Raw genomic sequence first — 11,496 nt, forward strand, 5'->3', positions numbered from 1 at the left:
GATTTGAGGCTTGGTCTTCCAGATCCTCTATTTGCCCACCTCCAGGATGATACACTATTTGCAAAACTCGGGATTCAGCAACCAGCTTGCTGCAGGCCTAGTCCAGTCAGGGTCACAAAATGGCCCATGGAGGTGGCCTCAGGGCCTTGAAGGCCTCCAGTGACTTTATCAGGCACCTCCCTTCACAGCTTGCAGGCAGCCTCGTCCATCTTCAGAGAGCACTGAGGTGCCAGGCGGGCATGCAGGCTGGTCGCCACTCCCAGGCGGGCAGGCCCACCCTGAGAGTTCTGGAAAATAATATTCCTACAAAACAATGCGGCAGTGAATCCAATGTTTCCAGTAACGGTGGGCCCTGAAGGCAGGAGGCAGGTACTGAATGTTAGGCGCTGGGCTTTGGCCTTCTCCATCGCAAATTAGTGCTAAACGGACACACAGCCATACTGGACATGGCCGGGGAGGAGGGGAATAAATGGGGCTCCCACTCCCACCTCTCGCAGCTGCCCTCGGAGTTGAAGTTCTGACCTAACAACCAGCCCGGGAGTCCCACGAGTGCCAGGGGGAAACCAGCCTAACTGCACCCTATAGAGCCAGACCCTCCATAACCAAGGCCTTTCCACACCAGGAGACGAGCCCCCACGTCCTCTCCCAGGCCAGCCTCGCTGCTCAGCGGGGAGCAAAGGGTCAATCTGTAACCCTGTCCTAAACGCCTCTCCCTCTCGCACTCTGGTGGCCCAGCATCTCCCCTGCCCTCACCCTTGAAGGACGTCTTAAGGAAATACACCTCTGAAGAAGTGGCTTTCAGGTCTGGGGCTGGGGCTCGGTGGCAGAGCACTTGCCTAGCACGGGTGAGGCACCAGGTTCGACCCTCAGCACCACCTATAAATAAATAAAAAATAAAAGTACTAAAAAATATTTAAAAAAAAAAAAAAGAAGCGGCTTTCAAACTTTTCAAGGCTCATGATCCATTTCTTCAAATAAAACCTTACACAGCAAAGCAAGGCGTACAGCTGACCACAGGAGCGCTTCTGTGGCCTCAGTGAGGCTGGGGGGGCTGCCCAGCCAAGGCCCACCTTCCACGGCCCCCCTGGGGAGCCTCTGCGCTTGCTCTGAGTGGAAATCAGGCCTAGGCCGGAGCCCTCAAGAACCCCCAGGGCCAAAGGCACAAGGGATGGGTGTATTTTAACAACCGGGATAATAACTAAGGGGCGGGCTAGGAAACAGGGGCCTCGAGCAGGGAGCGCAGAGCCACGCTCCTCCCCGGCCAGCACCAGGCAGCCACACCCCAGCCAGGGCTGCAGGCCCCAAAGCCCAAAGGCCGTCGCTCCTCCACACCTTGGACAGCAGCCCACCAGCTGTCACGATGTCACACTGGACAAGGGCTCCCCGCCTCTCACAGGTGACTCTACACGTCTCCCTGCTCCCACCAGAGTGAGTTTTCAGAACATAAATAAATCACACCACCCCCTGGTGAAGACTCCCTGTTGCCCCTGTCCAACTCAGAAGAACATCCACAGGCTTCCTGGAGGCCCACCTGGCCCGGCCCGGCCTGGTCCTGGCCCACCCGGCCCTTCACCCCTCTCTGCTCTGCCCAGGAGCCCAGAGCTGCTCCAGCACCTGAATCCTCCCCTCCCTCCTCCCACACCCGCAGGGTCCTGCCTTCCCTCTTTGAGGTCAACTTGGACATCACCCTCTCTGAGGTCCTAATGTTCCCAACAATGATAAATGTTTGAGGTGACGATGTGCCACGGACTCTGTTCATTACACATGGGGTGCTGTGTGGGAACACCACGCTGTCCCCGCAGATATGCACAATTATTATGTGTCAATTACAATATTTAAAATTTCTCAGGGACTTCTTTCCCCTTTTTACTACCATCCAATGAAATTTATGCTTGGAAAAATCTTTGCTACATCCAGATGTAAATGATGATATGGGAAATGCACCTGATGGCGTGCACCTAGGGTCCCAGAAGCTGAGGTTGAGGTGGGAGGATCAACCAGCCTGGGCAACACCAGCCCTTTCTGTTTTTCATTTGGGGACTGGGCATCACTAAGCAGCCCAGGCTGGTACTAATTCTCAATCCTCCCGCCTCCCAGTTCCTGGGATTAAAGGCGGACCCCACTGCACCTGGCTAATACTTTCATTTTTACTTCAACACTTTAATACATCCTTACTTAGTGACAGAGTGAAAAGCAAAAAGGTAATATTTTATGGGAGTGTGCTTTTTAAAAACGTCCTTGACACATTTTTAAAAACTCTATTATGGGGCTGGGGATGTGGCTCAAGCGGTAGCGTGCTCGCCTGGCATGCGTGCGGCCTGGGTTCGATCCTCAGCACCACATACAAACAAAGATGTTGTGTCCGCCGAGAACTAAAAAGTAAATATTAAAAAAAAAATTCTTAAAAAAAAAATTAAAAAAAAAAAAACTCTATTATGTTGTCTTATATGTTAATATTGCCAACTTTCTATTACTGTCAAAAATGTACCTTCATGGGGCTGGGGATGTGGCTCAAGCGGTAGCACGCTCGCCTGGCATGCGTGCGGCCCGGATTTGATCCTCAGTACCACATACAAACAGAGATGTTGTGTCCGCCGAGAACTAAAAAATAAATATTAAAATTCTCTCTCTCTCTCTCTCTCAAAAAAAAAAAAATGTACCTTCATAATGTGTTTTCAAAAAAAAAAAAAAAAAAAGAAAGAAAAGAAAAAGAGGAATGAGAAGGCCCCCCCAGTCTCTAACTCGGTTTCTCCCGCACTCTGGGACTGCTAGCCTGTTTTCTGGTCCCATGCCCGTTTCGCTAAGGAGTCATCTAGGGAGAGCTGGAGCCAGGCCTGGGCAAACTTAACCACCACCAACCCAGGCCCTGCCACAATCGGAGACACCACTGCTGGCCCCAGGGGACTGAGGACTTCAGAGTCTCTGTTTGCATAAAAATATAATCCAGTGATAAATCATTCTTCTCTATTCGAATTAAGAGCCCCTAGTAGTGGCTCTTTTTTTTTTTTTTTTTGTACCAGGGATTGAACCCAGGGATGCTTAGCCACTGAGCCCCAGATCCCCAGCCCTTTTTATGTTTTATTTAGAGGCAGGGTCTCACTGAGTTGCTTAGCACCTGGCTTTTGCTGAGGCTGGCTTTGAACTTGCAATCCTCCTGTCTCAGCCTCCGAGGTGCTGGGATTATGGGCATCCACCACTGCACCCAGCTCAGCAGTGACTTTTTTTTTGCTTTTTTTTTTTTAGTTGTAGATGGGCACAATACCTTTATTTGGTTCATTTATTTTTATGTGGTACCAAGGATCAAACCCAGTGCCTCACACGTGCTAGGCAAGCACTCTACCACTGAGCTACAGTCCCAGCCCTGTAATGACATTTTAAAACAAACGCAACCCAGTTTAAAAGGCTATGCTGAACCATTTTTCTTTCCAAAGTAAATCTGTAATTCATATATTTCACTAATTGACTTTCACTTTCTCCTACAAGAAATCCAAATACTTGTTGGGCTCAGAGGTACATGCCTGCAATCCCAACTATTTGGGAGGTGAGGCAGGAGGATCACAAATTTGGAGCCGTCTGGACAACTTCGGGAGCTCGTCTCCAAATGAGAAATGAAAAGGGCTGGGGAGTGGGATGTAGCTCAGGGCCAGAGCACCTCCACATACTTAACGTTGTCATGAGGAACCCAGGAATCTTGAAACTATTCATGTTATTTGAAATGCATATGATAAAATCTCACTTCTAGGGATTTCTTTTTTCTTTTTTTTTTATTTTTTGGTGTGTGTGTGTGTGACTGGAAATTGAACCCAGGGCCTCATGTATGCTAAGCAAGTGTTCTACTACTGAGCTACATCTATTGTCCCCACTTCTGGAAACTTCCTAGAGAAAAAAAAATTGGACATGCAAAGACAAAGGGCAAGACTGCTGACACAGCATTGGTTTTAAGGTGAAAATTTGGGAATAACCTAATTGTCCAACCTTAAAGGATTGCTTTTTTATGATAATTTCTTAATGAGAAATATTATACAGCCATTAAAATAATGCATTAACAGTTCAATTCATAATAGCTTAAACTATGGAACAAACCTAGGCGCCCTTCAACAGATGAATGGATAAAGAAATTGTGATATATATACACACACACACACACACACACACACACACACACATACACACACAATGCAATATTACTCAACCTTAAAGAAGAATGAAATTATGGTATTGGCTGGTAAATGGATGGAGCTGGAGAATATCATGCTAAGCAAAATAAGACAATCTAAAAAAAACAAAGGCCAAATGTTTTCTCTGATATGCGGATGCTAATTCACAATAAGCGGGGTGGCTAGGGAAGAATAGAGGTACTTTGGACTAGACAGAGGGAAGCGAAGGGAAGGGAGGGGTAAAGGGGGTAGGAATGATAGTAGAATGAATCAGACATTATTACCCTGTGGGTATATATGATTACATGACCCTGTATCTCCTATCATGTACAACTAGAAGATTGAGAAGTTATACTCCTTTTATGTAGGATGTGTCAAACTTCACTCTACTGTCATGTATAACTAGTTAGAACAAAAAAATAAAATAATGCTTTAAAAAAGTATTTGATGTCATAAAAATATGGTCACAAGATCAGGATACAAATCTATTCAGACTGTGATCCCAGGTATGAATATATATAAAACATATCCACTCAGGCTGGGGTGTAGCTCAGTGGCCAAGCACTTGCCTAGCACATGTGAGGCACTGGGTTTGATCCTCAACACCACACAAAAATAAACAAATAAAATAAAAGCAATGCTGTCCATCTACAACTACAAAAAAAATTAAAATACATCCACTCAAAATGTTGGAAGTAATTATCAGACAGCTTGAGCAATAGGATTGCAGATCATTTTTGTTTCTTAAAATCTTTTCCAAACTTTTTATCATGAATATGGTTGCTTTTATCATTAGAGGAAAGAAGAATGTTCTCATTCACTCAATAAATATATACCAAGCACCTCTTCTGTGCCACAAAGCAAGCAAAGCAAGAGTGGCCCTCCTGTGCCCTCGTGGAGCTGATGAGGGAGATGACACTAGACAACTCAGCCGGCAAAAGACACATGACCATGATTTCCAATGAGGGCTGAGATGAAATCTCCAAGGTACCAGGAGGAGATTAGCGGAGGGAGCAGCGTTTTTAAGGTGAGGTGCCAGGAAAGGCCTCTCAGAGGAGAAGATATTGAGCCAAGGTCTACAGGATGAGTGAGTCAGGCAAAATGTGGGTGGATAAAAGAGTTTCAGGCAGTGGGAACAGAATGTACAAAGGTCCTGAGGTGGGAACGAGCTAGATATGTCTGAGAAACTAAAACTAAACCAATACAGCTAAAATGATTAGCAAGAAGAGGTGGGGACAAGATTGGAGAGGCCGGCAGGGTTCCAACCACAGAGAGCTCACAGGCCAATGCCAAAAATGTGGATAGTGTTCTCTGTGCAGTGGTCAGCCACTGTTTAAAGAACTACAGGCCCAGCCCTGTAGTGGGCTGAATATGAATTTTGTCAGATATTTTTAAGAGAAAAAAAGAGATGGAGCCATGGCTAGATTCCCAGAACTTTGGGAACAGTGCAAGGGAGTGGGGAGTATCTGGTTTTGTTTTATTTTGGGGTATTGGAGATTAAACCCAGGGCACTCCACTTCCAAGCTATATCCCCAACCCCTTTTACTCTTTTGAGACCAGGTCTTGCTAAATTGCTGAGGCTGGCTTAGAGCTTGCAATCCTCCTGCCTCAGCCTCCCGAGTAGCTGGGATTATAGGCGTGCACCGTCACACTTGGTTTAGCACCTGTTTTATTGTGAAGTGTTAGGAGACTCAGCTCTGATCCATCCAACTTGGCAGCCCAGGGAGCCCTTATTTCTGCCCGGTGCCATTCTGAAGTGGGACGGATGGTGATAGGGATAAAGAGGGCGGAAGTCCCCGGCCTCATGCAGCCTTGTGCTGCCACCTTCCACACTCAAGAGCTGCGGCTTCTCTGATTCCCACGAGCCCCATGAAGGAGAAGCAGGTGGGGAGGTGTTAGCCTATTTGATGGACAGAAGCTGAGGGAGGCTGGCTCACTCTTCATTGCACACCATGAAGGGAGGGATGCCGTGAGGGCACGTGCCTCAGCCTCAAGAATCTGAGACAAGAAGATAAAGAGTGTACCCCAGGTCCAGGCTTTGTTAGCAGGCACATTGGGGTTTGAGAGCCAGTCCTGACACTCGTAGAGGAGGAACTTCACTTTTCGAGTTGCAGTTTCTTGGTAGGATGATGCAGACGATGGGGGTAATGCTGCAGCTGCTCAGGACAACTGGCTGCTTGCTGTAAGGGTGGGCAGCATTTTCCAAGAGCTCAGTGGGGAGGGTTTGGTGGCTTGGCAGAAGTTTTCTAGCCAAAGTTTCAGTGTGATTTCCTTGACACACACACCCCCGCTCCATCCTGGGCAGTGTTAGTTCTCCATGTGGAACCCAGGCTGGCTGAGTCCACAGGCAAATGGCAGCCCAGAGATACTTGCAGCTGTCAGGGGTCAACCACTGCACATCAAAGAGGCCACGGGCACCCAGTCAAAGGAAAAGAGGCAGAAGATGTTCAGCATGAAAGGAGCGAAAGGAGTGCCTGCCTATAATCCCAGCAGCTCAGGAGGCTGAGACAGGAGAATCATGAGTTCAAAACCAGCCTCAGCAATGGTGAGGCCCTAAGCAAATCAGTGAGACCCTGTCTCTAAATAAAATATAAAAAAGAGCTGGGGATGCAGCTCAGTAGTTGAGTGCCCCTGAGTTCAATCCCCAGTAACCCCCACACCTCCCAAAAAAAGAAAGAAAAAGAAACCACAGGGCCACGCTGGACGTTGACATCTATGGGGTAACTGGATAGAAAAAGCAGGCAAACAGACACTGGCCAGGCACGGTGGCATGCACCTGTTGTCCCAGGCCAAGGTGGGGGATCACCTGAGTTCGAGACCTAGGACTGGGGATACAGCTTAGTTGATAAAAGTGCTTGCCTTGCATGCACAAGGCCTCGGGTTCAATCCCCAGCACCAAAAAAAAAAAAAAAAAAAAGTTCAAGACCTGCTTGGGCAACACAGTGATCCTTGTCTCCAAAAATGCAACAAATGTCTTAAGGCAAATACTTAGCTTTTGGAAATTTTTAGTGTACTTGTGACAAGGTTGGTTCATGTAAATATTTTGGTAGAATACGTCAAGAAAACTCTATCCTGTCACTGAAAATGAAACCTTCAGTGTGGTTAAAGACAGTTCTATATCTGCCTTCATTCTGTTAAAAGTATTGTAAAGGATCCATTTTGTTTTCTGCAAAGAAAGAAAACCAAAAATCCATATTGAATTGTTGCAAGCAAGTTGTCCATATTGGATTCAGGTGAATGGTGCCCATATTGAATTCACAGGTAAACGATATAGATTTTTTTTTTTTTTTGTACTTTAAAGCACCAGGGTTGCTTTAACACTGAGTCACATCCCCAGCCCATTTTTTTTTATTTTATTTTTTATTTTGAGACAGGGTTTCATTAAGTTGCTTAGGGCCTCACTAAGTTGTTGAGGCTGGCTTTGAACTTGCAGTTCTCCTGCCTCAGCCTCCCAAGCCACTGGGATTACAGGTATAAGCCACCATACTTGACTAATGGTATAAAATATGAAAAAAAGCCTAATATCAGCAACTCAGAAGGCTGAGGCAGGAGGATCACGAATTCAAGGCCACTCTTATTAACTTAGAGAAACCCTGTCTCAAAATTTAAAAAAAATAAAATAAAAAGGGCTGAGGATATAACTCAGAGGTAAAGCCCCCTTGAGTTCAATCCCCAGTACAAGAAAAAAAGAAAATTTACCCCAAGCTCTGAATGTGAACATAAACTGCCTATTTCTAAACCACTGGCTCTTAACCTTTTAAAAATCATAAGATCCATCAAGAATTGCGATAAAGGTATGTCTCTAGAAGTGAATGTTAGCGCTAAATTTTACATGCAATGTCAAAGGATTCAGGGACACAAAGTCCCTTTGAGAGGCCCCTGTGAGTCGTGACTGCCTGTGATCCAAGATGAAGTAGACCCCAGGACTGAGACAGGGATGCTGACAAGACTCGGAGTTCCAGCGGGCTGGAGACAAGGATGTAAAAGGATAAAGGGATGACTATGTCCAAAGGTATGGGTATTGTGTGTGTCTAAAGATAACACCTAAGAAAGGTCAGATCCTCTATCAAGGGACACCCTCACACAGCCTACCTTTGTGATCTCTTCACACAGAAGCCATTAAGAATTGGCACCTGCCTTATCACTGGCAACTGTGATTCCAGCCAGGCCTTGGCCCCTCTTGAAAGGAACCCTCCCTTCAAAGGTCAGAGGTTAAATCACTTAGGGCTTGGACCAAGTCAGCCTCCTCCCACCTGATAAGAAATGTTCTCCCTCTCTTGGCGGGGCCTGGATTAGAGATTCACTGGCTGCCCTGAGTTCAAAGAAGGGGAGAAACACAAAGAACCAAGAGGCCCCAGGAGCCATCAAAGCCGCCTCCCGGATGTGCCCCTCCCCACTGCTGGAGATGGGGTTATTCTTTGGCTCCAGAGAACCATTGTAGGTACCAAAATCAAGGGCACACCCACCAATGGGTGGCACAAACTTCACCTCAAAGATGTCTCAATTTCCCTCAAGTGTCCAAGAAAAATAAGACACAGGACAGTCGGATTTTGTCTTCTACTTATCATCATGTGCAAAACTCTCAGTTCTACCCTGTGAGAAAAGGTCAACTGTTATCTGTTCTTTGCATTTGACATTTCAGCTATGGCCAAAATGGGACCTCTGGCAAATGCGACTGTAGTGGAGGTCAGTGGTACGTGAACTGGAGAGGACAGGAGAGGACAGGAGAGGGCCCTGCGACCCACATGCCGAGCCTCTTGAAGGCCATGACCCAGTCCATGCCCACGTGCAGCGAGCGGGAGCAGGCACTGACCCTCCTTAGTCAAAATGAGCCCCTTGCCCAGAGTCCTGTTTTGGAAACTGTGATTATCTACAGAGCACGACAGCGGGTTCAGAAAAAAACCACAAGACTTCAAACGGTGGGAGCCTCGTGGCCTTTCTCTGGAGATGAAGGGAAAGCCCGAGGCCCAGAAAATAGGCTCCAGGAATTTGTTAAATCACAGTGAGAGACAGTCTGGCCTAGAGACCAGAATTTCTTGAATATAAATGAGACCACAGCAGGCTACTAACCACTGCAGTCCGTCCCCTCGCTGCCCTGCTGAACGCCCTCTAGGCCTCCTTCTTGCCCTGCCTTTTCAGGCTGTGTGTACCTTCTGGTCCCCTTGCACCTGCTGCTTGTCCTTAGCTAGCTCGTTCACTCACTCAAGCCTGAGGTCACTGTCCTTGACAGGAGACGGTCCCTGGGCACCCTGTGCAAAGGACCTCAGACCTCCATCACAGATTCCTGTCCTGGGCTTATTCACTCAGTGCCGAGGGCTGCCTCCGCCCAGGGCACCGCGAGGGCACCATAATGGGCCCCACAGGACGGGTACCTGCCCCCTCTGCAGGCCCTTCTGCTCTGCCTTGCCCAATGTCCTCACAGCTCCAAGCAGACCTATGAAGGTGTAAATAAGAAGGGGACAGACCCGTGACTGACTGCCACTTCCCGAGAAGCTCCAGCCACTCCAAACACCTTCCAGGAAGTCTCAGAACAATGGCCTAGCAATGAGCAGGTGCTGATCTTGGAAGACAGCCGGGGTCACGCCACCCTTATCAGCACACTTGAATCATGTCCCATCTTCTCTGATGACTTTTTCAAGAGACATCGGTCTATAAAAATAGGATGCAGCCTCGCCATCGATAGTTCAGGGGTAAGAGCAGGAGAGGCAGCTGCTGAAAACTGAGACCCACCAACACCAGGCCAGGTAAGGACTTGCGCATCAAAGGCAGAGAGGAGAAGGTCGCAACTCTGCAGTGGCAGCAAGCAGAGGGCAGCTATCTAAGGACCCGTATCTAGGGTTTAAGGTTCAGATCTAGCAGCGGCCTCCATGCTGAAATGAAGCACAGTCCGCCCAGCAAGGGGAGGGGACTGAGCGCCTGCTATGGAGGTGCTTTTAAGAGAATGGGGAGGTATTCTAGCGGGTTTTTTTTTTTTTTTTTTGGTACCAAGGATTGATCTCAGGGGCACATGACCACTGAGCCACATTCCCAGCCCTATTCTGTATTTTATTTAGAGACAGGGTCTCACTGAATTGCTTAGGGCCTTGCTTTTGCTGAGGCTGGCTTTGAACTCGTGATTCTCCTGCCCCAGCATCCCAAGTCGCTGGAATTACAGGTGTATGCCATGGCACCCAGCTATTCCTGGGATTCTTGAAGTATTCCACTGAGTCACAGTCTAATAACATTGCTGTCAACACAATGACTCTGGCACAGGATTTTTTTTCCCCTTAAAGAATGCTTAGCTGTGAGATACAGTTCCAGTCTCCCAGAGGAGTCAAGTGAGAAAGCTGGGAAAATATATCAAGTTTTGTGATTGGTTTTGTTTTCGAAAAGTTCATTGATTCAAGATGAAGAATTGTAGCTGGTTTCAGATTATGCCATAACCGCTCTTTTCACCATGTTGGCAAATGGCAGAAGGCTTGCTTTTTTTGCTCGTCAACTACTAGATTCCTTCCGCTTGAAGATCTGTAATTTTCTCCTGTAACATGCTGTTGTGCTGTTTGGGGCAATCACAGCTGTCAAAGCAAGAGTCTGAGTGAGAGATTGATTTTGACTACCTGCTTCATCTCCCTGGGTGCTGGGCTGGGCTTCCTGTCTTCAAGGAGGCTCAGCCTGTTGGTTGCAAGCTCAACCTAATAAGAATCATAAGTCTCTACAGATGAATTAATTTGAGGGGGATAGAATAACAACAATGGAAATAACTACACCACAGTGAACTGGGAGTGTATTTAAGCAGGCTGGGGCAAGAGGAAGTTTTTTAAGGTAAGATGAGGATTACATGAAATATTTTGAAAAAAATAATGGATTATCCAGGAGTGGTGGCACATGCCTGTCATCCCAGCAGCTCAGGAGGCTGAGGCAGGAGGATTGCAAAGTTCAAAACCAGTCTCAGCAACTTAGTGAGGCACTAAGCAACTCAGCGAGACCCTGTCTCTGAACAAAATACAGAATAGGACTAGGGATGTGGCTCAGTGGTGAAGTGCCCCTGAGTTCAATCCCCAGTACCAAAATAATATAATAATAATAATCGATTAATAACAAGGGTGATGCCAGTCCAAGGTTGAACTGATATTTGCTGGGCAGATATTCCTGCAAGTTACTTTTGTGCAAGGTTCTGGTCAAGTCTTCTGGTAATAGTGGTTGTTATCAGGCACACACACGGGATCCCCTCCTTCATAACCCCTTAGCTTCATTTACTTATCTTGGGGGTTAGGGCTTGATCAAAGCAACTCCAGGTTCATTCTGACAACTTTCATATTTCAAGAACAAAGACCCACAACCCTGATTTTACAAAACTTGA

Source organism: Callospermophilus lateralis, chromosome 3 (assembly GCF_048772815.1).
Source record: "Callospermophilus lateralis isolate mCalLat2 chromosome 3, mCalLat2.hap1, whole genome shotgun sequence".
NCBI classification, from domain to species: Eukaryota; Metazoa; Chordata; class Mammalia; order Rodentia; family Sciuridae; genus Callospermophilus; species Callospermophilus lateralis.